This window comes from Zeugodacus cucurbitae, chromosome 3 (genome assembly GCF_028554725.1).
Source record: "Zeugodacus cucurbitae isolate PBARC_wt_2022May chromosome 3, idZeuCucr1.2, whole genome shotgun sequence".
Lineage (NCBI taxonomy): Eukaryota > Metazoa > Arthropoda > Insecta > Diptera > Tephritidae > Zeugodacus > Zeugodacus cucurbitae.
Window position 1 is genome coordinate 33,232,090 of NC_071668.1, and position 26,710 is coordinate 33,258,799.

The window sequence follows — 26,710 nt, forward strand, 5'->3', positions numbered from 1 at the left end:
AATATTTTTTATACTTTATTTAAAGACATGAAATTTGTACCTGTATATATTTTTTGTATGAACATATATATTTCCAATTGTGAAGTTTAATAAAACGCCATGTTATGATGAAAAAAAATTTGGTATTTTCAAAGGAGATTTGGTAGGCATTTTGGTACGCAAAGATTTTCTCCAGTGGCAACACTGCTTCACATCACACGTACGCGTACGCGTAGTTCGTTGTCGAACTAGCAACGAATGAAGATTGCGCATGTTTTGATGAAAAAAATTTTGGTATTTTCAAAGGAGATTTGGTAGGCATTTTGGTACGCAAAGATTTTCTCCAGTGGCAACACTGCTTCACATCACACGTACGCGTACGCGTTGTTCGTTGTCGAACTAGCAACGAATGAAGATTGCGCATGGCTGTGGCACTTTGCATAAGTGCCCTGCAGGCACTTTGCATAAGTGCCCTGCACGTAATGCCTTAGTGTAGAGGTGGGCACTCACACATATTGTTACATTTGTACACGCATACTATTACTGTTTGTGTGTGAAGCAGCGAAAGCACGAAGTTGATCATGTCGTTCCCCTGCAGTACGGCTGGTATGAATTGGTGAATTGCACTAGTGAATTCTTGTGTTACAAGTAACTAGAGAATTAACAACAACGAGGTAATGCAGAGAAGCAATAGTACATGAGAGAGATTGAGAGAGAAGAGAGCATGATCTAGAGAACGTTGTGCTTAATTTGTACTCTCAGTAGAATATTACCGACAAATAAGGGTGGGAATGCAATTTTGAGAGATCGAAGCAAAAATAACGCAGAATAATAACGGCAGAGCATCTCGTACAGTAAGTACAAGTTGTAAATAATTATTGGATCATTATAGTATTTACGTACAAGTTGGTCATTGAAAGCATGATTTACTGTAGTAGAAAGAAAGGCATCAGCGTTTTCTTTGTAATTCTGATATTTCATTTTTCGCATAATAGTTGTTCTCTGATTGTACAATTGATCTCGCGTCGCGGGTTCTAATACGTTTATTGTTTATTAAAAGTGTTATTAAAAGGTGAATAATTAAATGAAATAATAGTGAATAAAAACAAAGAAAACATAAATATTTTATGCAAAAAAATGGATTGCCCTGCACAATGAAAAGAGGTAAGAATTCCAACATTGCTGTATATGGTTTGTTCGAAAGTGTTTGCACATATTTATGAACGCATAAATATCCTTGTATGTACATTTATTTAAATTATTAACACCTTACTTATATGTTTACTTGTTTCGAATTATTTTACTCATTTAAGATCAACACCAAATTTTAATGGAACTCTTAGAAATGTGACTTGGGGATATAAGTGCAGTGATATATATGGTATGTAATTTGTAATACAAATTTAATATCAACTACATTTCTTTTTAATTATTTTCTTTCTTTATCACATGTTCAACGAAGTCGCTTTTGAATCCAGCCGAAGTGCACAAAAACTTCTGACTTGACTTCTTCTGACTTGACTGATATTAACCGACCCTGTTGTTCAGATGGTAAATATAATTGTAAACAAAGAAATTTTAAATAAAAAATAATATTGTTAATTATATAAAATTTGTGTTTAATTATGTTTGGAATAAACTAGCTAGGTTGAGAGGTAGTGAAGAAAGTAGTGAAATTTAATAGTCGGTAAGTTGTGAAGTAACTAATGATATATAGTCAGTGATATGTGGTGAAGTAGCTAGTGAAATATAGGCGGTGAAATCACTCGTGAATAGTGTTAATCGGTTACCGCCAATGACATCGCCGTGTTAAATTCATGAGTGAATTGCATTGCCAGTATTATGGTGGGTAACCAGTGGTGGTTACCAGTAAGTAGTGAACTCACTAGTGTTTCACTAATGAGCCGAACTGAAGGGTCGGCACAACAACAGTGTACACTGAGTCTTGCAAGTTAACGTACAAATGTGCTATTCATGATTATTATTTATTGTTATTACTTTTTATTCTTATTATCTCATTATTATATTATTATCATTATTATATTATATTATTATCTTATTATTATTATTATTATTTAATAAGACTATCTATGTCTATTTCTCCTTCGTAGGTCTTAATCCGGAGGAGGTCTGCTAAATGCTGGTCCGTCATTCGATTTTTTTGTTTGTTAAGTATAAGTTTCATCGACGAAAAGGCAGATTCACAGTTGTATGTCGATCCAAACATAGAATAAAGTCTGTAAATCTGATCCTTTGTCTTTGGATACTTATTTTCGTCGATTGCCCTCCAAAATTGTTCGCCAGTTAGCAACGTAATTGAGAAATCTTGTCTCATGTTAACTAACTCTGGTTGCAGTTCAGGGTCTTGCTTTTCAATATCGCAGATAAGGGTATTTTCGTGCACATCTATTATATTCTTTATAATTTCAAAATCTTTAAATCTTAAATGATAATCCGTGTATAAGTTTTCTAGTATGTTGCAGTATTCTATGTTCTTATCAAATGTTTTAAATTGGCTATAGATTTCTGTTACTTTTTTCAAATTTAAAGATTTCCATTTTTTATTTCATTTATTAGAATTTGAATTTTCCGGCTGAAATGGTGTACTGTGGTTACTAATTGTGTTATTATCTTGTGTTTTCCTTGAAGCTGTAAATTTAATTCATTGAATAATTCTGTTATGTCGCTCAAAAAGGCTAGATCATACAAAAAATTTTAGTTTTTTAGTTCTAAAACGAAATCCCCATTATCTGCAGACATATTTTGTTCAAAAAATGTTAAGATTTCATTCCGTAAATCGAACAGGCGCTGAAGGCTTCTCCCACGGCTTAGCCAACGAACCTCAGTATATAATAGTACGTCACCGTTTTCCGCTTTTAGATCCTCAAGAAGCGTTTTGAATTTTCGGTGGTTTAAAGCCCCCTTTAATTTTATTTATAATTTTTATTGATATATTCATTACCCTTTTTAAATAATCCCCTTTTGCGAATAACGCTTGCTGGTGGATTATACAATGGAAAAAAGAACCTTGAAATGATTTTTTAATAATTGCCCTACTAAGCCCTTTTTCGATCCCACCATTACTTTGGCCCCGTCCGTACAAATTCCGGATAATTTATATTTATCAACGAAGCAGAAGAGATAAAGGTAATTTTCTATGATTTTCAAAACTTCTTGCCCTTTTTCACCAAAACATTTCAAAACTTTTGAAGACAAATTTAAGAAAAAAAGGCCATCTTCAAATGGGCGACACTGCTTTGCCAAAGCCAACGCACCAGTAAAAGATGCCTTTATTAAAGGCAAACCAATATCTTTATTATTATTTTTACCATTATCAGTTTCAGCTTCAGTATCATTATTATTGAATTAAAAAAAAAAACCTGCTTGCAATTGCAAAAGCATTAGCTTCCGCTCACCTCCAGTAAAAAATTTAAAATTTGTATGGCAAGAGAAATAATGTCGGCTTAAACAAAATTTATAATTGCGACCAACAATGTCGTAACAAATAAGACATTGTGCTCTTCCATCCAAATTTTCTATAAAGAAAAAATCTTCTTCCCATTCGCGCATAAACATTGTTAGCTCTCTCTGTATATTTGAAATAGCACAGCGTGGTGTTGCTTGAACAAGTGTTTGCATGCAACTGTTTTGTTTTAAGGCTTTTATGATGTAACATATTTGTTTTAATAATAAAATAAGTAAAATGAAGAAATGAGCACAAAAATGCATGTTTTATGGCAAAATGGAAAACATTCTCAAAATGTAAGGTTCCAGAGTTCTCTCTGGGTGTCTTTTCTTTCGTGCTCACCTACACAGTCACAATTCCTCTCGTGCTACTGATTTAAATGATAAAGATAGTTAAGCTGAAAATTGATGATAATAGTACGTACCACTCCTAAAAAATATGTTTTTGAAAAACTATACATTTATGACCCAGTAAAAAATCCGATCATCCAAAGGTTAATTTAAGATCGCTCCTTTGCGAGCCATGAATTACTCCACATTGCTCAGATGCCCATGTATTTACTACTTCTTTTAAACATAACATGTCCTTACGAGGGATCACTCCTTTTAAACTCCAAATGGAGTGCAAACCGAGCATTCTTTTGTGCTCCGAAACGAGAGCAGAGGGAGTAATCTTCTTTGTCTCCAAAAAGAGCAGAAATCCGACACACAATTATATAAACAGTGTTGTAAATAGTTGAAAATTTGTATTAATTTTATTATTTATTAGATATAAGAAATAGTAATTCAATTAACAAAAATAGTTATGATAATTCAAAATAATGTTAATAGTGGGTAAATGGTAGATGTAATTTTAATATTTACAAAGAGTTGAAAGTCGGAGCAGATTTTAGTGCATCTCACGCTTTCGATTTTAAATGATGTAAAATTTCCTTTAACGGCAAAATATGAAAAAAATAAAATATGTTAGTTACTTCAACGAAATATAAACCACTTTTTTTTGTTTTTAATCAGCTGGACAGATGGACCAATATACTTAGTTTTTAGCAGTGTTTCTTTAGATGGTGGAACTTCTTCATCAGGTTTTAAAATTTCATTTACACTATAATTAATCACTTTTTACATATATCCGCGACACTTGATCACATTCACGCCTTAATTGCAAAATTCAAACTAATTTAATTTGACAAAATACGCGTACATAGAACATAAAATAATTTCGCAACAATTAACAGTTATGATTAGGCGTTTCGCTTTATCTTTTTTTATAAGCCTTGACGATTTTTGTAAAAACTACTAAAAATGGCTTTATTGCTCACTTAATGCTCAAAATGGATGAACACTTTTACTCCTTTATTACTCGATTTTGGTATTAATCCAAAGATGTATTACTGGGGATCGAAGTTGCCTTTACATTTGAAAGTGTATGATACAACTATTTAGACTAGAAATAAAAATCATCATTATTTTCTGACTTTATTATGTACATATACAAAACATTATATATATGTATATACGACACAAAAAGGACACAGATTTTTTTTTTTTAATTTTACAAACTTTACTAAAAAGGTTTCATATTAATCAGCTTACAGTATCATTTGCACATTAATTTGCGTTGTATCGCAGATTTAAAAGTTTTTATTTTATTTTTTTTTTTGTGAAATTTAGTCGGAAAACAAGGGATATTTGTATTGAAATTCGATAACAATTAATAAAGTTACGAAAATAATGGATTTTTTTGAAATCAATTGCTAAAAGTATTGGGAGAGCCAAGTTAAAAGTGAATACAATAGTAAAAAATGTTTCGGAGTTAGAATCAATAGTAATAAAATGAGAAATCTGGTCGACCACCTAAGAATTCTTAAAAAGTGAACAGATATGTATGTGTAAGTAGTCTTGTAGGATAAAATTCTAAAATTAAAATACTTTGGAATATCTTCATAATATTAATTATGTTTATTCACTACAGTATGCCGACAAATCAAGAGAATTCCGGACGAGTGTCTAGTGTAGAGATGAAACAAAGTTTCATTTATTCGGTCGTTATAGCAAACAAACAATACGACGAAAAACAAACTAAGGGTTTCCACCGAAGAACCTTATTCCTGCAATGAAGCAATGTGTTGTTGGCAGTCGCAACTAAACACTTACGAACTAATATATTAGCTGCAGAATTTTTCATAGATTAAATTTAAGTACATTTCAGTTACAGCCGGTTTCACGACATTTTTTAATTGAAAATTAAGTTCCATTTAATTTTAATTTTTATTTAACTATGTACTTAAGTTTCCAGCGTTTCACCATTATTGACATTTGGCATCCAAAAAATGCAGGGATGTTAGTAAGAATAACAGCTGATTTATGTAAACAAATAAATTTTATTTCTTTGTCAAAATGGTAAACAAATGGGAATTGTGGTGATAGAAAAGCGTAACCATGGTTACATATGACAGTATTTAAATAATATTTAAATGGCAAAGCGTGACCATTTAAAAAAAAATTAAGTCAAATGGTGAAACTGAAATTAATTATTTTTCACTTAAATTTGTTTCGTGAAACCGGCTGTTAGAGGTACATATAATTTTCTGTATTACAAAACTGACATTTTGCGTTTTATATAAATTTGAAGCATTTTATTTTATATTTACAGTTTGTCAAGAAGTAATTTATACATTTAAAATAAATACACTTTACACTGCAAAATATATTACTTTTTGCTTCAGTTCAATATTTTTTTTAATCAGAGATAGTTACATACAGTATTTAAGGAGAATTGATGCATAAAAACTGCTAAAGCAACGCAAAAATAAAACCAAAAACAACAACAAACAAGTATCACTGAATTTAGTTAGTGTCAAGAAACTCTTTACACGCTTCGTATTTTTACTTTTTTATCACGTATTACACAGTTAACTGTACTTTACTTTTTTAATTCGTTATGACAATTACAATGATTTTGCCAAATAGTTGGTGATTAATTTTTACTTTCCATATCTAAAATACCCAATATTGTCTTTAAAAAATGACGGACGGGCCCTAGTTTGAAGTGGTCCAACTAGAGCCCTATAATCCCCAATGAGAGTTATCCACAATGTTTTCTTTAACCCTCTAAAGAGTTATGTGGTGTAAAATTGATTGGAAAATAAGGTAATACCAGAAATACAATATACGTTCTTTGTTTGCAATTGGCTGAATTTTTTATAAAAAAAAGTTACGGCAGATGTCACTGCTAAAAATATTAATCAACTGATCGGTTATCGAGTAGCCAGGAATATAAAAGGCAAAAAAGGGTTTCTCAATAAAAATTTTAAATGATAAAATAATTTGGCTGTCTAAAAAAGCTATAAGTTTCTCAGATTTGTAGTTCAGAGTAGTGATGAGCGATATTTCACTACCGGTGATTTTTTCACTGTGATTGAAAAATCACATATAACAACTGTGATAAATTTTTGTAAATATCAGGGATTTACAATCGCAATTTCAGTTCAGTAATTTGAGTTCGATCATAGTAGGTATAGAGAAGTTCATTGCAGTCAATCACATTACATATAAGAGTTCAGTAATTCTAATTGGATTACTGTAGGAATAACAGTTCAGTAATTATAATTCGATCATTGTAGCAATAGCAGTTCAGTGATTCTAATTCGAGCACTCTAACAATAACAGTTCGAAAAGTAACAATCACAGTTCAGTAGGAATATCAGTTCGAAAGTAACAATAACAGTTCGAAAGTAACAATCACTGTTCAGTAACAATATCAGTGTCAAAACATTTCAAAACTTTTGAAGACAAATTTAAGAAAAAAAGGCCATCTTCAAATGGGCGACACTGCTTTGCCAAAGCCAACGCAGCAGTAAAAGATGCCTTTATTAAAGGCAAACCAATATCTTTATTATTATTTTTACCATTATCAGTTTCAGCTTCAGTATCATTATTATTGAATTAAAAAAAAAACCTGCTTGCAATTGCAAAAGCATTAGCTTCCGCTCACCTCCAGTAAAAAATTTAAAATTTGTATGGCAAGAGAAATAATGTCGGCTTAAACAAAATTTAGAATTGCGACCAACAATGTCGTAACAAATAAGACATTGTGCTCTTCCATCCAAATTTTCTATAAAGAAAAAATCTTCTTCCCAATCGCGCATAAACATTGTTAGCTCTCACTGTATATTTGAAATAGCACAGCGTGGTGTTGCTTGAACAAGTGTTTGCATGCAACTGTTTTGTTTTAAGGCTTTTATGATGTAACATATTTGTTTTAATAATAAAATAAGTAAAATGAAGAAATGAGCACAAAAATGCATGTTTTATGGCAAAATGGAAAACATTCTCAAAATGTAAGGTTCCAGAGTTCTCTCTGGGTGTCTTTTCTTTCGTGCTCACCTACACAGTCACAATTCCTCTCGTGCTACTGATTTAAATGATAAAGATAGTTAAGCTGAAAATTGATGATAATAGTACGTACCACTCCTAAAAAATATGTTTTTGAAAAACTATACATTTATGACCCAGTAAAAAATCCGATCATCCAAAGGTTAATTTAAGATCGCTCCTTTGCGAGCCATGAATTACTCCACATTGCTCAGATGCCCATGTATTTACTACTTCTTTTAAACATAACATGTCCTTACGAGGGATCACTCCTTTTAAACTCCAAATGGAGTGCAAACCGAGCATTCTTTTGTGCTCCGAAACGAGAGCAGAGGGAGTAATCTTCTTTGTCTCCAAAAAGAGCAGAAATCCGACACACAATTATATAAACAGTGTTGTAAATAGTTGAAAATTTGTATTAATTTTATTATTTATTAGATATAAGAAATAGTAATTCAATTAACAAAAATAGTTATGATAATTCAAAATAATGTTAATAGTGGGTAAATGGTAGATGTAATTTTAATATTTACAAAGAGTTGAAAGTCGGAGCAGATTTTAGTGCATCTCACGCTTTCGATTTTAAATGATGTAAAATTTCCTTTAACGGCAAAATATGAAAAAAATAAAATATGTTAGTTACTTCAACGAAATATAAACCACTTTTTTTTTGTTTTTAATCAGCTGGACAGATGGACCAATATACTTAGTTTTTAGCAGTGTTTCTTTAGATGGTGGAACTTCTTCATCAGGTTTTAAAATTTCATTTACACTATAATTAATCACTTTTTACATATATCCGCGACACTTGATCACATTCACGCCTTAATTGCAAAATTCAAACTAATTTAATTTGACAAAATACGCGTACATAGAACATAAAATAATTTCGCAACAATTAACAGTTATGATTAGGCGTTTCGCTTTATCTTTTTTTATAAGCCTTGACGATTTTTGTAAAAACTACTAAAAATGGCTTTATTGCTCACTTAATGCTCAAAATGGATGAACACTTTTACTCCTTTATTACTCGATTTTGGTATTAATCCAAAGATGTATTACTGGGGATCGAAGTTGCCTTTACATTTGAAAGTGTATGATACAACTATTTAGACTAGAAATAAAAATCATCATTATTTTCTGACTTTATTATGTACATATACAAAACATTATATATATGTATATACGACACAAAAAGGACACAGATTTTTTTTTTTAATTTTACAAACTTTACTAAAAAGGTTTCATATTAATCAGCTTACAGTATCATTTGCACATTAATTTGCGTTGTATCGCAGATTTAAAAGTTTTTATTTTATTTTTTTTTTTGTGAAATTTAGTCGGAAAACAAGGGATATTTGTATTGAAATTCGATAACAATTAATAAAGTTACGAAAATAATGGATTTTTTTGAAATCAATTGCTAAAAGTATTGGGAGAGCCAAGTTAAAAGTGAATACAATAGTAAAAAATGTTTCGGAGTTAGAATCAATAGTAATAAAATGAGAAATCTGGTCGACCACCTAAGAATTCTTAAAAAGTGAACAGATATGTATGTGTAAGTAGTCTTGTAGGATAAAATTCTAAAATTAAAATACTTTGGAATATCTTCATAATATTAATTATGTTTATTCACTACAGTATGCCGACAAATCAAGAGAATTCCGGACGAGTGTCTAGTGTAGAGATGAAACAAAGTTTCATTTATTCGGTCGTTATAGCAAACAAACAATACGACGAAAAACAAACTAAGGGTTTCCACCGAAGAACCTTATTCCTGCAATGAAGCAATGTGTTGTTGGCAGTCGCAACTAAACACTTACGAACTAATATATTAGCTGCAGAATTTTTCATAGATTAAATTTAAGTACATTTCAGTTACAGCCGGTTTCACGACATTTTTTAATTGAATTGATTGATTGATTTATGTAAACAAATAAATTGTATTTCTTTGTCAAAATGGTAAACAAATGGGAATTGTGGTGATAGAAAAGCGTAACCATGGTTACATATGACAGTATTTAAATAATATTTAAATGGCAAAGCGTGACCATTTAAATAAAAATTAAGTCAAATGGTGAAACTGAAATTAATTATTTTTCACTTAAATTTGTTTCGTGAAACCGGCTGTTAGAGGTACATATAATTTTCTGTATTACAAAACTGACATTTTGCGTTTTATATAAATTTGAAGCATTTTATTTTATATTTACAGTTTGTCAAGAAGTAATTTATACATTTAAAATAAATACACTTTACACTGCAGAATATATTACTTTTTGCTTCAGTTCAATATTTTTTTTAATCAGAGATAGTTACATACAGTATTTAAGGAGAATTGATGCATAAAAACTGCTAAAGCAACGCAAAAATAAAACCAAAAACAACAACAAACAAGTATCACTGAATTTAGTTAGTGTCAAGAAACTCTTTACACGCTTCGTATTTTTACTTTTTTATCACGTATTACACAGTTAACTGTACTTTACTTTTTTAATTCGTTATGACAATTACAATGATTTTGCCAAATAGTTGGTGATTAATTTTTACTTTCCATATCTAAAATACCCAATATTGTCTTTAAAAAATGACGGACGGGCCCTAGTTTGAAGTGGTCCAACTAGAGCCCTATAATCCCCAATGAGAGTTATCCACAATGTTTTCTTTAACCCTCTAAAGAGTTATGTGGTGTAAAATTGATTGGAAAATAAGGTAATACCAGAAATACAATATACGTTCTTTGTTTGCAATTGGCTGAATTTTTTATAAAAAAAAGTTACGGCAGATGTCACTGCTAAAAATATTAATCAACTGATCGGTTATCGAGTAGCCAGGAATATAAAAGGCAAAAAAGGGTTTCTCAATAAAAATTTTAAATGATAAAATAATTTGGCTGTCTAAAAAAGCTATAAGTTTCTCAGATTTGTAGTTCAGAGTAGTGATGAGCGATATTTCACTACCGGTGATTTTTTCACTGTGATTGAAAAATCACATATAACAACTGTGATAAATTTTTGTAAATATCAGGGATTTACAATCGCAATTTCAGTTCAGTAATTTGAGTTCGATCATAGTAGGTATAGAGAAGTTCATTGCAGTCAATCACATTACATATAAGAGTTCAGTAATTCTAATTGGATTACTGTAGGAATAACAGTTCAGTAATTATAATTCGATCATTGTAGCAATAGCAGTTCAGTGATTCTAATTCGAGCACTCTAACAATAACAGTTCGAAAAGTAACAATCACAGTTCAGTAGGAATATCAGTTCGAAAGTAACAATAACAGTTCGAAAGTAACAATCACTGTTCAGTAACAATATCAGTTCGAAAGTAGCAATCACTGTTCAGTAACAATAACAGTTCGAAAGTAGCAATCACTGTTCAGTGATCACAGTAGCAACGGAGCTTTTGGTGTTGCTCAACGGCAGCTTACACAGCCGTATTAGTTTTGCGGGGATACCAAATTCAGACATCGCGGCATAAAGGCAGCTTTAAAGTCGACAAAGAGATGGTGTGTGTCAGAGAACGGCTTCCGTTGAGCGCAAAAATGTTCATGCACCAACAATACCCGAACGATCAGCCCATTCGGCTCAAGCGCTCAAACTGGCATTCGTGAATGTTTTCGCTACTGAGCTAAATTCAGCTCATTTGCGGTAAATTCGTTTCCTTGCTGAGTTTATTCACGCTCGTGTTGAAACAGCTCTACTCAGGCATTCGCTCATTCGGCTTAACAATGATCGTGTTGAATGAAAACAAAAACACAAAAGAGCAAACTCAACGCCTATGAGCAAACTCAATGGGTATGAGCAAACTCAACAATAGAACACAATGTGTACCAAATTCTTAGTGCAATGCATGTGACGCATAAGCTGATCGCGAACAAAGCATACAAAAACAATATACATACCAGAGAACTGCAAAACTCACTTCTTCCTTGAATCAGCTCATACGCAAACGTTTCTATTCACTTCCAATCACTGAGCGAAAGTGAGCTAAAAATTTCGTGAAGTGAGCGAATGTGAGCTAAACATTTCGTGAAGTGAGCAAACGTGAGCAAAGCATTTCGGACCGAAGGCTCACATTGTACGCGAATGAGCGGTGCGGCAACATGAGCTGATTTTTACTCAACGCTGTGTTTCGCTCAGTGATTGGAATTGAATAGAAACTTTTGCGTATGAGCTGATTCAAGGAAAAAGTGAGTTTTGCAGTTCTCTGGTGTGTGTCGATCCTATTTTCACGGGTCTTCTCCAAGATTTGGCGCACGGTGAATATCTGGTCTGTTGTTGATTTTCCAGGTCTAAAGCCACACTGATAAGGTCCAATAAGTTTGTTGACGGTGGGCTTTAGTCTTTCACACAGTACGCTCGACAGAATCTTATACGGGCAAGACTCCGTCAGAAGAAAAGCGATTTGCAAGTGGTCTTCCGATTTTTTTGAAACTTTGGGAAATAATAGTCTTATATAAGTAACTTTTAACCCCAAAAAGAATTTTGAAGTGTTTTTTTCAGAAATTAATATCTTCGAAACTTCTTGATCGATTTTAATGAAATTTACAGGCGATATAATTAATAGTACGTAGTTTAATGTTATATTATGACCAAAAAAAAATTTCCAAATTTTGACCAAACAAATGTCAAAAAAAATTTTGAGTTAATTTTTAGTTAATTTGGCACTTTTTTAAACTTTCTACTAAACATTTTTCGATTCCTTATGCTTTCACCTTTCTTTTAAAAAAAAGAAATTTTTGGAGACTTGAATAGTTTTCGAGATATTGAGATTTTAGTGGGAGCGCGCACCGCGATTTCTATGTACTGCGTTCCCGTACCGTTAAACGTGCGCGAACCTGCATTAGCTACCCTGCACATTGAACGCGTATAATATAACGCTGTTTGGCTCGCACCTACATCGTTGGAGATTTATAAAAAATAGGTAAGTTTAAATAGATTTTAAGTTGAATTGATTTTAAGTTGAACGGCACCTAAAGCAATATTTGGGTTTCCACAATGCCACGATATAAATGCTTTAATCCCCTTAAAAAGCAGCGACATGCTTTAGTTGATAAAATTTGCAATACTTGCCGTTTACAACTTACAAAGTTAGAACCATCAACCTTGATACAAGTTATTAAAATCGATCAAGAAGTTTCGAAGATATTAATTTCTGAAAAAAACACTGCACTTTTTTCAAGATGGCGTAGCGGCCGCCATTTTGAAAAATTTTCAAAATTCTTTTTGGGGTTAAAAGTTACTTATATAAGACTATTATTTCATAAAGTTTCAAAAAAATCGGAAGACCACTTGCAAATCGCTTTTCTTCTGACGGAGTCTTGCCCATACGCGATGTTGAGGAGGCTTATCCCACGGTAATTGGCGCAAATTGTGGGGTCTCCCTTTTTGTGTATTGGGCAGAGTACACTGAGATTCCAATCGTCAGGCATGCTTTCTTCCGACCATATTCTGCAAAGAAGCTGATGCACGCACCTTGTCAGCTTTTCGCCGCCGTATTTGAATAGCTCGGCCGGCAATCCATCGGCCCCGCCACCTTATTGTTCTTCAAGCGGGTAATTGCTATTCGAATTTCTTCACGGTCGGGTAATGGAACATCTGCTCTATCGTAGTCGATTGGGGAATCGGGTTCGCTATCTCCTGGTGTTGTACTTTTACTGCCACAAACTCAGTATACTCTGGTCATCAATAACTAGATCACCTCTGGGGGTCCTACAGGAGTGTGCTCCGGTCTTGAAACCTTCAGTTAGTCGCCGGATCTTTTCGAAAAATTTTCGAGCATTACCCCTGTCGGCCAGCTTGTCAAGCTCTTTATACTCACGCATTTCGGCCTCTTTCTTTTTTTGTCTACAAATGCGTCTCGCTTCCCTCTTCAGCTCTCGGTATCTTTCCCATCTCGCTCGTGTTGCGGTCGATCGCAACATTGCGAGATAGGCAGTCTGTTTTCTCTCCATTGCGAGACGACAATCCTCATCATACCAGCTGTTTTTTTTTTTACTTTTCCGAAAGCCAATGGTTATACGTAAGGATATATAACATTTAACATAAAACTATTGGTATACTTTAACAGTAAATCATTGGTATACATTTTGGTGTACAAATTATTAAGTGTGTGGCAACCGTGATTGTAACATTGTTTTGAAAGCGTTAAAAATGCTTATTTGGTCATACTAGACTTCAAAGTAGGCAAAGTCAATGAAAGCAAGTGATGCCAGCTATTATTGGACCCGGACCTAAACAAGCCAGAAATTTCAATTGCAACAGAGCATTACTAAGTAAAGTCTAACGACGATTAAAAGGGTACCACCACAGCCGTGAACGCCAAACCGCCTCTAATTTATTTTATTGATATTAAAAAAACACTGTATGTTGTTTTATTACGCTATGTGTTTAACTTCAGTTATTCATACTTGACTCAGCACAGCTTAGAAAAACTGGACTTGGAAAACTTAGGTGCATTTATACTTAGACACACACACATTGCATAGAGAGCTTCAACTTCAGATGTTTATCGAGATATCTGTCAGTTTAAAGAAAGTTCTTTAGTAAATATATGAATCAGATGTAAAAGAAGACGTAAAAAAGCGAGCGAATTCAGGTTGCGAGTTCAGGCAACATAATTGTTCAGTAATTCAATACTAAGTCAAGTATGCATAATTGGAGCTTTTGGTTCATTATAACCACACACACCACTTGTCTCTAAAGTTGAATCCAGGGATAAAGTGATGTTAAACTTATTTCAGCGTGAGAGTGCCTGAAATTTTGAATTTTTATATACCATTTTATATTGTGTCCAGATCACACAAAATATTCGTATACTACATAACTGGTGAACTCCGCCAATGGCTCCGAACTCGCGAGGAACCAAAAAGCTCGTGAAGAGCTAAGCACCAAGCTCTTTGCAACCAGTGGGAGAATGTCAATGTAGCAGAAGACCCTGTTTGAGGCGGCTTTTGGTAAAGGTCTAATGGACTTAATATTATCGTCGACTTTGAGCAGGTCTGTCTTCAAAATTGACATGGCTCGCTTCGAAAAGGGAGTCTTTCGCCTGGACATCAACTCCGTAGAAGACACTGCAGCCATCTGCTTCATGGTGGAGAGTCTGCTGTATTTATGCAAGCTGGATAACTGCAAGCTGCGTAAGGTGCGTGACGATGAGGTCCCTAGACTCCTAAAGACTCAAATCTTTGTGAGGAGAAGAGCGGTGGTAATGTCTACGGAGTACATTGTTAAGATGCCAAACAGAATACGGAGGAAATATCGATTGATGTATAGACCCAAGTTCTCACTCGTACCTAGAATCTGTATGTGGTAGGTCTCACTTGTTGTTCTTCACTGTCCAATTCGGAATTGGCCACCGTCAGGATGAGATAAAACCTGCTTCGGAGAATATTCTGATTGTATTGCCACCGGTCTGGTTCCCGGAGGACCCTCGGAACCCCGTTGTTGGCAGCACAGGCGAAGGGTAATAGGGATTTCCCCTCAACAAAAAGCGGGACAGAAGGCTGAAACCGACGCTGAATCGGCGAACTCCTTAAGGCTGACCTCTTCTCTGGAGGATAGGCTCCTGAGTAACCCAAAACAAAAAATGCTGATCACTCAAATCACCTTGTTGTCGTCGTTGTGAACCGATTTCATCAATTTTCCACACGAGTCATCAGAGTGTCAAGAAATTATTATATACCGAATTTCATTGAAATCTGTTGAGTAGTTTCTGAGATATGGTTTTTGACCCTTAAGTGGGCGATGCCACTCCCATTTTCGATTTTGCAAAAAACTCTAAGTGTAGATTCTTTCTGCTATTTCTTCTGTAAAATTTAGTGTTTCTGACATTTTTCGTTAGTGAGTTAACGCACTTTTAGTAATTTTCAAAATATTTAGCTTTATTGGTTTGCGAGATATATACAAAAAACCTATTTGAAGCCGGGCCCCGCCCACTTACCCACAAAAATTACATCGAAATATGGAACTTTATGTGTTTTCGGGTTTCGCCATCTTGTGGGCGTGCCAGTGGTCCAATTTCGCCCAACGATACCAACCGTCTCATGGTGCAAAGGAATATGTGTGCCAAGTTTCAATAGGATATCTCCATTTTTACTCAAGTTATCGCTTACACAGACGGACGGAATCGAAAAACCACACGAAAATTTTTAGAAACCCGAAGGAATACAAAAACCATAAGCGTACTGGACCAAATCTTCGATATATGAACGTATCAAATGGCATATTCGCAAGTTGGCAACTCAGGCAGAAGTCTGCTATTTGCTTTGTCCCAAGTCGTATGAAAGCAAAATATAAATGGAATTGCTGGACAGTGAATTTATCACGTTTGATAAGGCATATCATGGCGACAACAGGATGCAGAATAACGCGCTTATCCACGTCGCAAGGTATACTATAGCCTTTTTTGAGTCGCGTAATATTCCCTAACTTCGGTGTACGTCATTAAATCTAGATCTGAATTCAATAAAGAATTTATGGAACATACTTTCCACAACATCTTTTAGCTGAACAAAGCAGTATGGCAGCTAAAACAAGCCATTGAGGAGGAATGGGCAAAGATAAACGTTTCAGTACTGTAAAAGTTGGCTAATTCAATGACAAATTGGCTAAAACTTTTGAAAAACAAGAACGTGGGCCCAATGTCATATTAATAAATCGAAAACATTTCATTCAAATTGTTTACCTATTTAAAAGTTAATAATTAACCAAAAAATTGAATTTTGCACAAATAGCTATTTTCCATGGTATAAAATAAATATATATTAATTTGTTACTTTTTCTTTTAGCATGGTATATGTTTTTGTTTTATTAAATAGCATCTAACAAAAAAAATCAAACATGAATAAAATATGCTATGATTGAATAAAAATTGAGAAAAATAACAGTGCACAAATATCAATTTTCCTGAGGTAAATGCTGTGTGCTCTGTAATTCTTTATGCGGCTCCAATATAGATCCAGGAGCTAGACTTAAAGCGTATGCCAAGTCGATAAACGCAGTGTACAGACTCTCAGCCATAAGAGTAACAAGTGCATTCCGAGCAATATCCAGCGAATCAGCTGAAGTACGAGCTACTATGCCACCCACTAACATCCAGGGAAATGAATTCGGGTGAATTAGTGAATTGCCAGCGCCGCACTCAAGCACCAAAAAATTAGAAGAGAGAAAACGGAGCATCATAATGTAGCAGCAACGGTGGGAAACCTCAACCAGAGGATAGTGGACCCACAGACTTATATCCGGCATCCATTCGTGGAAAAATGGTCACGGGTGCTTAGAAGTTACTTGTACAATTTTCAAGTCGATTAATATTCAATTAAAAATAAATGTAGATTTTATTTTGTATGGTAAATCGATTTTAATAATCGTATTAATCGAGCAGAGGCTGGTTAATTGATCAATTAGCTCCTGTCTAAAAACGCTATTAGGATTGTATTCTGATTACATACATTCCAAAAATTTTGACTTCCTACATGTACTTTTCTAAATATTTGCATCTAAAATAAAAATAAAAAACAAATTTATAAAGGAAAACAGCATTTATTAAATTACCATGTATACAAAAATTTTATTTTTCGCTACTTTCGTGAATGAGATGTATTAGGACAATCCCGTTGCATACTCCAGCAGTAGTCCATGGTTTTAAGGTCCTGGTCAAACCGCTCCCTTGTTCTTCACTATAGCATGTCATTTACAATTAGTAAATAGTTATTTTACTTATGATTTCCAAGAAAGTTTTTAGTAACTTCAACAAACGAAGTCCACACAGCTCGATCCAATTCTTTCATCGAACTTAAGAAATCTGTATCTTTATTTAATGTTCTTATCTATGGACCATCGAAAATTCCTGCTTTTAACTTTTCTATGCTTATACCAGTAATATTTCTTAATAACGTAATCCCGGTTAAGTGCCCCTTCTTAACATGCAAGACGGGGGTCCGCTTAAGTGCACTGTGTATAAGAAAAACATTTTTATCTAGCGCCTTAACAAATTGTTTCATTAGGACTAGTTTTATTTGCAAGGGGGGCAATATAATTTCATTCTTGAAACCAAAGGTATGTTGATGACATTCTGCTTCTCTACCTCCATTGTGTCACGGATTGGCCAATCTCTTTTTCCCCAGTGTTGATGCTTGGCACTACTATCCCACAGACAATAAAAACATGGGTATTTGGTGTATCCACTCTGCTGTCCTAATAAGATATTGACAATTTTAAAATCAACACAAATACTCCATTTATTTTAATACCCTTCTTTTAATTTAGGTGAATGAGCAAGGGAACTGACCCGTATTTGTTGCCATTGTGTAAAAGGACATACATATTTCAAACTTCGTTTAGATGCCGCAACATTTGGATTACGGCAACGACAAAAAACACGCTGGTACGATGAGGATTGCCGTCTCGCAGCGGAGAGAAAACAGACTGCCTAGCTCGCAACGTTGAAAACGACCACAACACGTGTGGGATGGGATAGATACCGAGAGCTGAAGAGGGAAGCGAGACGCATCCGCAGACAAAAAAAGAAAGAGGCCGAAATGCGTGAGTACGAAGAGCTTGAGAAGCTGGCAGACAGAGGTGATGCTCGAAAATTTTATGAAAAAATGAAGCGACTTAACGAAGGTTTCAAGACCGGAGTATCCTCATTTTGAGACCACGGTGGTAATCTGATAACCGATGTCCTGGGATTATGGAGAGAATACTTCTCCGACCTGCTGAATGGCAGTGAAAGTACAACACCAGGATATGGCGAACCCGATTCCCCAATCGATGACGATGGAAGAGATTTTTCATTACCCGACCATGAAGAAATTCGAACAGCAATCACCCACCTGAAGAACAACAAAGCGGCGGGAACCGATAAATTACCGGCCGAGCTATTCACATACGGCGGCGAAGAACTCATAAGGTGCATGCATCAGCTTCTTTGAAGGAAGAAAGCATGCCTGACGATTGGAATCTCAGTGTGCTCTGCCCAATCCATAAAAAGGGAGACCCCACAATCTGTGCCAATTACCGTGGGATAAGCCTCCTAAATATCGCCTATAATGTTCTATCGCACGTACTGTGTGAAAGGCTAAAGCCCACCGTCAACAAACTGATTGGGCCTTATCAGTGTGGCTTTAGACCTGGAAAATCCACAACTGACCAGATATTCACCATGCGCCAAATCTTGGAGAAGACCCGTGAAAAGAGGATCGACACACACTACCTCTTTGCCGATTTTAAAGCTGCTTTCGACAGCACGAAAAGGAGCTGTCTTTACGCCGCGATCTCTGAATTTGGTATCCCCTCAAAACTAATACGGCTGTATAAATTGACGTTGAGCAACACCAAAAGCTCCGTCATGATTGGGAAGTACCTCTCCGAGCCGTTCGATACCAAAAGAGGTTTGAGACAAGGTGACTAACTGTCGTGTGACTTCTTTAACTTGATTTTGGAAAAAATTATACGAGCTGCAGAGCTAAATAGAGAAGGTACAATCTTCTATAAGATTGTACAGCGCCGTTTGTTCTGATTTTTCCCGCAAGGATAAGGAGGCGAAGCGAATGGGTCTGGAGGTGAATGAGGACATGACGAAATATCTCCTGTCATCAAGCAAACAGTCGGCGGATTCGCGTCTTGGCTCCCTCGTCACTGTTGACAGTCATAACTTCGAAGTCGTAGAAAATTTCGTATACCTGGGAACCAGCACCAACAACACGAACAATGTCAGCCTCGAAATCCAGCTCAGAATCACTCTTGCCAACAGGTGCTACTTTGGACTGAGTAGGCAATTGAAAAGTAAAGTCCTCTCTCGACGAACCAAAATCAAACTCTACAAGTCGCTAATCATTCCCGTCCTGCATTATGGTGCAGAAGCTTGGATGATGTCAACATCAGATGAGAGGACACTAGGAGTTTTCGAGAGGAAAATTTTGCGCAAGATTTATGGTCCTCAGAACATTGGCAACGGCGAATACCGCAGACGATGGAACGATGAGCCGTACGAGTTATACGACGACATTGACATAGTTCAGCGAATAAAAAGACAGCGGCTACGCCGGCTTGGTCATGTTGTCCGAATGGACCAAAACACTCCAGCTCTGAAAGGGTTCGATGCAGTAACCACCGTAGGAAGCTGAGGAAGGGGAAGCCCTCCACCTCGTTGGAGGGACCAGGTGGAATCTCCAACTGGCGCCGAATAGCGAAGGAAAGATAGGAGTCGCGCGCTCTCATCGATTCGGCTATAACCGGCTAAACGGTTCAACGCCAATTACATACATACATGATCATTAGAAGTCAGCGCGGTCGGAGCACGCCGATAGTAATTTTTTTCTTCTTTTGCGTTTTTCTCAAAACCACATTTTTCGTGACCGTGTGCACGATAACTCAAACGCTATTCGACCGATTGACTTGAAAATTAGAACACATCTTCCTTAATAGATTTTCCACAGTGACGTGGGAATTTTTTGATTGAATAATTTGAAAAATTTTGATCCAATTTTTTAAACGGTATTTTTAGCCCAAAATATAAAATTGATTTTTTTTCCCCAAAATATAAAATTAATTTTTGAAGTGCTTCCAATTGCGTAAATATTTAGTAAAACAAGCAAGGAAAGGCTAAGTACATTTTATACTCTCGCAATTTATTGATATAGTTTTATTAAGATAACACACAATTTGACCCATATATTCAGTATAAAGTCCAATAGAATGACGAAAATATACAGCGCACGCTCACTAATGTTAACACTCTATAGTTCGATCACCCCATAATGTGAACAGACTTTTTTATGCATTGACTACTCTATAATGTGAACAAACCCAAAAGGCTCTATAATATGAACAAAAGACGTTAAAGTATTTGAATGTAGTTTACACAGATCTCAGCTAATTCTGAATTTGGGGAATCCCCTAATTGTAGAATAAGACTCTCATTTGTATTGCATGTAATGCGTAGAATACTTCAGTTGCAATTTTGTATTCGCGTGGAGTGTTTCGTTTTAGATTTTCTGTTACAAATGAATTCTAAACAAGTAAGGAAGGCCTAAGTTCGGGTGTAACCGAACATTTTATACTCTCGCAATTTATTTATTTCACTTTATTAATATTATATAATACACAATTTGACTCACATATTCGTCATATATATTGTATAAAGTCCATTGAAAGTTGGAAACCATAATATTAGGTTAGAAGCACCGAGGTCCTCGTGTTCGATATATGGGGCCATAAAAATCTATGGTCCGATTTCGGCGATTTTTAGAATGGGGCTGCCACACTATTAACATAGTATTTATGCAAAGTTATCGATATCTTCACTAGTGCTTACTTTATATAATGTAAAGTTAACGATTCAGATTGTCTTCAAAGTTCTGGTATATAGGAAGTAGGCGTGGTTGTGAAGCGATTTGGCCTATTTTCACAACATATTATTGGGATGTAAGGAAACTATTACAAACCAAGTTTCATTGAAAGCGGTCGAGTAGTTCCTGAGATATGGTTTTTGACCCATAAGTGGGCGACGCCACGCCCATTTTCCATTTTGTAAAAAAATCTGAGCTGCCACACTATTAGCATAGTATTTATGCAAAGTTCTGCACCGATATCTTCACTAGTGCTTACTTTATATATTGTAAAGTAAACGATTCAGATTGTCTTCAAAGTTCTGGTATATAGGAAGTAGGCGTGGTTGTGAAGCGATTTGGCATATTTTCACAACAAATTATTGGGATGTAAGGAAACTATTACAAACCAAGTTTCATTGAAATCGGTCGAGAAGTTCCTGAGATATGGTTTTTGACCCATAAGTGGGCGACGCCACGCCCATTTTCCATTTTGTAAAAAAATCTGAGTGTAGCTTTCATCTGCCATTTCTTATGTGAAATTTAGTGTTTCTGACGTTTTCCGTTAGTGAGTTAACCCACTTTTAGTAATTTTCAACCTAACTTTTGTATGGGAGGTGGGCGTGGTTATAAACCGATTTCTTTCATTTTTGGACTGCAATAGGAAGTGGCTAAAAAAAACGACTGCAGAAAGTTTGGTTTGTATAGCTCTATTGGATTTGAACTCCACTCTTCACCCTGATCACTTTGGTATATATAACCCTATATCTAACTCGTTTAGTTTTGGGTGTTACAAACAACCGTTATGTGAACAAAACTATAATACTCTCTTTAGCAACTTTTGTTGCGAGAGTATAAAAACGGCCACGTCAGTATGTTCAATATTGATCACTTTTTAAGAAAAATAATATTTTACTTGTTTCAGACAAAAATTGAAATGCCAATCATGTACACCATCACGGGTTGCTCCGGAAAAAGTGACCACGCCAATGCTTATATCTCTGCCATTTTTAACTAAAAACAATTATGTATTGTTTTAATATTTATAAAGCTTAAGATTTATATTAAATTAACAATATATGTAAAGAATTCGTACCTCAAATAGTTGTGTCAAACAAATTTCTAAAAATCCATCCGATTTTCATTAGGGATGCAAACATTGTGAAGTGAAACATCGTTGGTTGGATGTATCGATGTTTCTTTAAAAAGCATCAAAATCAAAAACATCGGTCATTAAAACTTGAACTTTTTAACATATTCTAATGTTAGTATAAAAAGCAAAGGGGGACAGAAGCAGGAACATACATAAATGAAATATAGTAGTTACTACGTCTTAAGTTGATACATCTTATTTACACTTAAGTGTCTGTTAAGACTTTTTTTTTCAATAAATAATAGAATTTTAAATTTTCTTCTGCGTGAAAGATGCTCTGGCTTTAAAAACAGTCGTTCACTCGGGACGGAAGTGACCAGAAAGTGTAAATATTAAGATGCCTCGTTATACAACTTCGGAAACACACTTTTTATATCAACCCACATCTCTGTTGGATATTTTATTATTCCAAGAAGTTTTTAGACAAATACATCGATACATCGTTTTCCTCCCTTTTCAGAGTGGAAATCATAATTTTAGCTAGCAAATTACAAAATAAAGGAAAACAAAAATTTTATGCTTGCCGACTTTTTCATTGAAGCCGCTTTTAAAGATGGATCATTTGATGCGGTTGTTTAAAAAAATTATGTGGACGGAAACGGAAAATTACTATTCAGGATGATCGAAAAATTGCATTAAATTTTATTAGAGAAATAAAAGAGTCCTGTAAATTAAAATTTCATTACGTACAGTGCAAAAAAGATTGGTTGAGACGGGTAATTTTAAAGAACATTAAACAAATTATATTAATAGTCCAAAAACATATGAGATCGAGTACAGATTTATAACCACAAATTCCTATTTGCTATTTATGCAAATGTCATTATAAGCAAATTTTGTGCACACTCGAGTGTAACTCGATCACAATCAATACTATCGGGTTTAAAGTTCTAGCTCGTTCATGAACGAGTGTCAACTCAGCACTATGTTAAAACAAACATGTATGCTCAAACTTAAGAATAAAAAGTTTGATCAAACAAAATCAGAGTGTACATTCGAGCATGCTCGAAAATGATGTACCCGTTGCAGCTCTCTGGTATGTACATATGTACATATCTGATAAACAGTCCATCGAAAGTTGGAAACCCTATTTTTGACACGGATACACATTATTAGCGGAAATATATTCCCTCTAAATTTCTTCAAAATATCTTAGGTAAAAAAAATATTAGAAGCACTAATGTTCGATATATGGGGCCTTGAAAACTTATAATCCGTTTGGTCGATTCTTAGAAGGGGTTGCCGCACTCTTCACTAGTGCTTACTTTATGTGTTGTAAAGTAAACGATTCGGATGGACTTCAAAGTTCTGGTATATTGGAACTAGGCATGGTTGTGAACCGATTTGGCCTATTTTCACAACATATTATTGGGGTGCAATCAAAATATTACAAACCGAATTTCATTACCCCTAATATGGCGGATACCCCTAGGAGGGCGGAGCCACGCCTATTTAAAATTTTGCATACCAATATGAGTGCAGCCCTTCTGTATCTTCTTTATGATGAAATTTAAGGTTTCTAGTGTTTTTCCTTACTGAATTAAAGCATTTTTAGTAGTTTTCAACATAACCTTTGTATGGGAGGTAGTCATGGTTATAATCCGATTTCCTCCATTTTTAGACGGAATAAGGTAGTACCTTAAAGAAACGACTCTAGAAAGTTTGGTTTGTATAGCTTTAGTAGTTAACAAGATATGTACAAAAAACTTATTAGGGGGCTTCCCCACTTGACCAAAAAAATTTCATCCAAATATCCCCCTTCATAGAGCGATTCTTTGTATCAAATTTTACTTTCATAGCTTTATTTATAGCTTATGACATTTTATGTGGGCGAGGCAGTGGTCCGATTTCGCCCAATTTCGAAAGCAACCTTCCTATGGTTACAGCTGACAGACAGACATCCGGATTTGAACTCCACTCTTCACCCTGATCACTTTGGTATATATAACTCGTTTAGTTTTGGGTGTTATAAACAACCGTTATGTGAACAAAACTAGTATACTCTCATAGCAACTTTGTTGCAAGAGTATAAAAACAGATAAATAGAACTTGGGAAACAAACTACTTATGCAACTACATCACAAAGCATCGATTTCTTCTATTTGTCCTGGTACAGTTTGAAACTTTTCAGTTGTAAAGCAAAGATTATTAATATGTTTTAATGTGAATTTAATTCTGTTAATTCATTGTTTATAAACAAATTTTCCGTTTCACTATATTGTTTATCATTTGTGTGATTTTAACATGCTTCTTTAGAATTCATTTATTATCTCGTGAATACATATGTACATATAAAAAGCACATATCCACGTTTATATTTACGCTTGTTTATGTGTGTAGCCACACTTGACTAATAACATACATATGTATGCATTCGCTTCATACATTTTGAACTTCTTTTTATTCTGAATCTGTTTTAGGTAAGCAACATGAAGACTAAGACTCGTATGCAATGAGGTATTTTTAGGAAATAGTTTTGTGAATGTAAACTTTCATATATTGTAGTTTACTCATAAAAGGGGTAAGGGTGTATATACCACACATTTGTATGCTTTTCGTTCATATTGTTTAAGTTCTTGTCGGTGTAATTGATGCAACAAAATGCAGAGATCAAAGAGCCGACGGATACATTCCTTTCTCGGTACAAAATAATGATAATTATAATATACATACACATGTATATGTATACATACCCATATATAGTACGTATGCATGTAAATACTGAACCTGTAACAACTAAAGCTAACATAATAATATGGCATTCCTTGTATGGAGAATATGGAATTTCGGAAAGAATTAAGCGATCTGTAGGGCCTATGTTTAAACATATTCGAATACACCTGTTTTAGGAGCATTTAGAAGTTTCAAAGGCCAATGTACATATTTTAACAAGCACAAGACATAACATAATAAAAAGTCGGTCGTGGAAATGTTAACATCTTTTTCACTATTCGAACATGTTGCATAGAATTCAATACCTAACTGTTTATAGTTCATTAATAAACAAGATCGATGCATGTTAAACCACATGTGTTCATGTCTTTTATATGGGGGTGGGCATTGATTATTACCATAATTCGTTTTTCGCACTGTAATTAGGAGTTGCAAAATAATTATCGTTATAACTTTATGAGATGTATCAACTTTACCCCACGTTCCTCTCCCTGCTATCATCAATATCATTCATATTTGAGAATTCAGTTTTTACTCACGAACGTGTTGACGGACAGATAGACATTCAGAAACCATCCTGTTAATTTGGAACGATTTTTGTATATCTATGTACCAACATAACTTCCATCTGAGTCTCCAACAATAACAATTCGTTGTGTGATGTGGCCTGCGCGGGCCATTTCGATTTTCAAAAAATGTGTGTATTTTTCTTTCCCTTAGAGATTTTATAAATGGGTGACAATATACCTATCGACTATGTGAATTTGATAAATGCTGCCGACAAGCACATACAGTAATACCCGGCACTTAAACGGGGAAACACTTAAGCGGGGATCACTGTATATACATTTTTATTGTGCACCGTTGGTTTTGTTTCTTGCAGTAATTTTTGTTTAATTGAATAAAAGTAAGAATTTATTTGTTATTGTAGTAGTAATACGTAGTATTCATATTCAGCCTTATTGTAGGGAGGAACCTACGTATATAGGACCAACCTTGAGAAACGTCCTAGACATTACACTTTACACCAGTAGAGGTGCAGCAGTAGAGAACTGGAGGGTGCTAAGTACACCGTCATTCTCTGACCATAGATATATGTATACGTTTCTCTATTAGAACGGAGGTTAAAGCTAGACTTGAGGATAGAAGAAACCCCAGAATTACGAACTGGGTACGATGCCGACAAATACTGTTTGGTAAAAGACTTATACCGTGCGTGTTCAACTCTCCACAAGAGTTAGAGGAGGGTGTTAAGAAAAATCTTCAACTTGGCCAAGCTAGCGGAGAGCGAGCTACTACAGAGACTACAAATAGTTAGTGCGCAGGAGCAAACGACAGTCCTGTAAAAACTTTTGTAGCAGCTTTGAAAGAACAAATGAGGTTGCAAGACTTGAAAACTGTTATCTAAAAGCCCCTCTTCGCCAGGTATGATTCGCAAAAACAACGGAGAATGGACGGATAATTGCAGGGACTCCTTAGAGGTTCTAGTTAGCCTACACTTTCCGGGATGCAAGAACACGGTTAACTCTACACACGAAGGAAATGCTGCTGTTATCCTGCCCGAGTGCATATTTACGGAGGATAAAATAGAATGGGCAATCCCCTCCTTCGACTCTTACAAATCGCCAAGTACGGATGGCATCTTTCCAGCCATGCTACAGAACGTAATGGAGATGGTCGTGCCGTGGTTGCGAGTTATATTCAAAGGATGTCTAAGGTTTGGTTAT

General features: G+C 34.9%; 1 protein-coding gene and 1 long non-coding RNA gene across 8 annotated transcripts in view; one reads left to right on the forward strand and one right to left on the reverse strand.

Annotated features, from left to right (window-relative positions):
- LOC105220193 (protein Wnt-4) overlaps positions 1 to 26,710 on the reverse strand; it is a 127,945-nt gene that overhangs the window by 67,750 nt on the left and 33,485 nt on the right. The gene's annotated exons all lie outside the window — the stretch shown is intronic.
- LOC128920108 (uncharacterized) lies at positions 431 to 1,548 on the forward strand. Its single transcript, XR_008470243.1, has 3 exons — positions 431 to 1,143; positions 1,293 to 1,360; positions 1,442 to 1,548. It is a non-coding gene; the product is annotated as an uncharacterized LOC128920108 (long non-coding RNA).